The following is a 4,138-nucleotide window of genomic DNA, read 5'->3' on the forward strand; positions in this document are numbered from 1 at the left end:
CCCCCCCTCTGAGGATCAGGCAGGGCTGAACTGAGCCTCCTGGGATTCCAGTAGGGACAACTGCGCCTACTTAGTTCTGACCCTGGAGGGCGTGGGAACAGTGTCTGCTCGGCTGAGTTGCCTTCGAGGTTGGGCCCAGATCCTTTTGAAGGTTTTGATCCCATCTGGTTCCCAGAGAAGTTGTGGGGGGCCGGGACAGGGAATTTGTTGAGGACCTTCGGGTGATGCCAAGACTGCCCTAACCCACCTCCAACCCCTTCTTTATGGACACCGAGATCAGGTGTCACAGAGGAAGAGGGGGTAGGGACCGACCAGCACAATCTTCAAAAGTCAGCTATTCTGAGGAAAAATGCCCCCCCTTTTGTTCTGCCACCAGCTCAGTGACCCCCACATGGGCTCCTAGCCTCCACTCAGCCTCTGCATTTTTTGTAGAAACCTGGCTATAAGGTTGCTCTGTTTCAAATCCTGCCACAGCCCTTCCTGTCTTCAGGACAAGGCCTGCACTTTTTACTTTCCAGGCCTGTGGCCTTAGCACTCAATCACCAGCCCCATCCAGTTATTCTATGTGGTGTCTGTGTGTACTTGTTTTGTGCATAGTTTTGTCTTCTTGGAACTCCCTCACATGTGGAGCACCCTCACACGTGGAGCACCCTCACATGTGGAGCACCCTCACACGTGAAGCGCCCTCACACGTGGAGCACCCTCACACGTGGAGCACCCTCACAGGTAGAGCACCCTTACACATGGAGCACCTTCACACATGGAGCACCCTCACACGTGGAGCACCCTCACACATCGAGCACCCTCACATGTGGAGCACCCTCACACGTGGAGAACCCTCATACATGGAGCACCCTCACTGGTGGAGCACCCTCACATGTGGAGCACCCTCACATGTGTAGCGTCCTCACACGTGGAGCGCCCTCACACGTGAAGCGCCCTCACACGTGGAGCGCCCTCACACGTGGAGCGCCCTCACACGTGGAGCACCCTCACAGGTAGAGCACCCTCACATGTGGAGCATCCTCACACGTGGAGCACCTTCACACATGGAACACCCTCACACGTGGAGCACCCTCACAGGTAGAGCACCCTCACATGTGGAGCACCCTCACACGTGGAGCACCTTCACACATGGAGCACCCTCACACGTGGAGCACCCTCACACATGGAGCACCTTCACACATGGAGCACCCTCACACGTGGAGCACCCTCACACATGGAGCACCCTCACAGGTAGAGCACCCTCACATGTGGAGCACCCTCACATGTGGAGCGCCATCATATGTGGAGCACCCTCACACGTGGAGCACCCTCACACGTGGAGCACCCTCACACGTGGAGCACCCTCACACATGGAGCGCCCTCACACGTGGATACCTCCAGTTCCTCAGGTCTTTACTGATATGTCATCTTCCCCAGAAGTCCCTTTGCTGGCCTCCACTGGGTTAGATGTGCCTCTGCCCTGCAATTCATTGTTTAAAGCTTTTTAGATGTAATTGATATATGTAATAATATATGGCATGTAAATATATATAACACATGTGATGTAGTACAATCATAATATATGCATTGTATATGTATATATGCATGCATACACACACACACACACACACACACACACACACACACACACTCGCACACAACTGGTGGCATAGAGTAGTAGTCCCACCATTCATGAGAATTGCCAGTCATGGGCTAGCCTATACTATCCAAGATCTTGTCTCAATCAAAACACAGTTCTTATCTCTGGAGCCAAATATGAGTGACCAAGGCCTGGGAACACATATTTAAGTTACCCCAAACATCATGTTTCAGCATGGCAACTGTTTTATGAAGGTTTTTTTTTTTTTTTAAATAAATAACAGAACAAAGTATTTTAAGAACTATGGATGGTAGAGGGGCTGAAGAGATGGCTCAGTGGAGGTCCTGAGTTCAATTCCCAGCAACCACATGGTGGCTCATAACCATTCATAATGGGATCTGATGCCCTCTTCTGATGTGTCTGAAGACACTGACAGTGTACTCACATACATAAAATAATTATATATATTTTTTATTTTTAATATTTATTTATTATTATATCTAAGTACACTGTAGTTATCTTCAGACACACCAGAAGAGGCCGTCATATCTCATTACGGATGGTTGTGAGCCCCCATGTGGTTGCTGGAATTTGAACTCAGGACCTTCGGAAGAGTAGTCAGTGCTCTTAACCGCTAAGCCACCTCTCCAGCCCCCCAAATGACAGTTCAGTAGGCTGTGAGCCATCAAGCAGTAGCTGGGGCTTGAACCTGGATCCCTTGGATGCACAGTCAGTGATCTTGCCTGATAAGCCATGGCTCCAACACTAACTAAACCTTTAAAAGAAAAGGACTAGAAAGAAGGCTCAGCAGTTAAGAGAATTGACTGTTCTTCCAGAGGTCCTGAGTTCAATTCCCGACAACCATCTGAAATGGGGATCTGATGCCCTCTTCTGGTGTGTCTGAAGACAGCTACAGTGTACTCATATACATACAATAAATACATCTTTAAAAAAGAGAAAAGAATACATTGGTAGAACGAATCTTGGCAAAGCAGGGAAGTCCCTACTGCTGGCCTCAGACACGATCGGGATGCTCTTAGCCTTTGGGCTGGTGGAAGCGAGGAGCCTGTATATTCCAATGATATGACCTAATTGTCACAAGGGTGTTAGGTCAAATGCAGAGAGAGGTGGGTGATACACAGATTTGGGGGTGGTAAAGATAACCTAAGATAATTTGACATGAGACCTCTAACATTTCTGCTCCCCATAATTACAGTTCTAATCAGTCAGCTTGGCAGGACCTTTAACACAGATGCAGTGGGTGTGTAAGAGGGCTTCATTTTACACACACACACACACACACACACACACACACACACACACACGCACACACACGCACGCACGCACGCACATCTATTGCAACGAAACCTGCCATCTCAACCAAGTTAACTTCAACATGTATCAAATATATTCTCATTGCCACGCAACAGATCCCCAGAACTTTTTAACTGGCCAGGTGGAAGTGGTATCCACTGAATGCCTTCCTTTTTCTTTACTTCCCCTGCCCCATGACACTGGGAGCATCGAATGGGTAGACAAGCAGCACAAAGCGGGGCACCAGGCCTGCAGATGAAATTACCAGTTCAGCATATGCTTACTGAGTCTTTCTGATGCTGTAACACTGTCAGCACACTGTCGACAGCCGGAAAACACAAGAGATTCTTAGCCTCCTGGATTTTACTTTCTAGCTATGGGAAGACAGAAAACACAGTAAAAGGAAAACAAAACAAAACACCAAAAATAAAATACAAAAAAAGTTTGGTGACTCATACAAATACGGTGTCGGGGTGGGGGTGGGGATGGGGGACACGGGGCACTGAGCGCCCAGAGCATCCAGCTTCAAGCTTTGATAGAAGAGAAATTTGCACCAAACAGTAGCTACAGAGGCTGAGTCTCTAAGGAAGAAGGAAGTCCCGTGGCTGCCTTGGCATTCCAGGTGCAGGGAACCAGGGTGTCAAGTTCCTGAGGCAGGGGTGTGCCTTGGTGTTTCCTCCCTGAGGGACAAAGAGGAGGTCTGTGTGGCTGGGTGACAGGTGATTGTAAAGGAGTTGAGGAAGGAGAAAGGTAAGTAGTTGGGTGGGGCAGATACTGTCAGGCCCTGTCAGAGATAACTTTTGACAGTTTGGGACAGAGGAATGTGAGGTCTCCCCCACCAGGATGTGGTGGCATATAAACTATGTGGGTGACACGGGCGGACACATGCAGACTGCCCACTTGAACTACGGGGAGTCCTGTCAGGTGGCAGGCCAGCTGGTAGCAAGTCCAGGTCTGCTTCTGCTGTCCAGGTGGTCCCATCTCTCCAAGGTGATTCCTGGGAGTGAGTAACCAAGGGAGGAGAGGTCCTAAGAGTTTCTGCACAGCTTATGGCCAGTCCACGCCAGGGTGCTCGGGAAGGTTCCTCCCCTTCCCATCTGGGAATGCAAGTCTCTAATGTTTGTGTGATTCTCAACTCCTCTTCAGCCAGCCTCCCAGGGTCAGGAGCAGGAAGTGAGGGAGTATCTTACCTAGGCCAGGCTGCTGTCAACAGAATACCTGCGCCTCGGTGGTTTAAAC

The sequence above is a fragment of the Mastomys coucha genome, unplaced genomic scaffold (assembly GCF_008632895.1).
Source record: "Mastomys coucha isolate ucsf_1 unplaced genomic scaffold, UCSF_Mcou_1 pScaffold18, whole genome shotgun sequence".
Classification (NCBI taxonomy): Eukaryota; Metazoa; Chordata; class Mammalia; order Rodentia; family Muridae; genus Mastomys; species Mastomys coucha.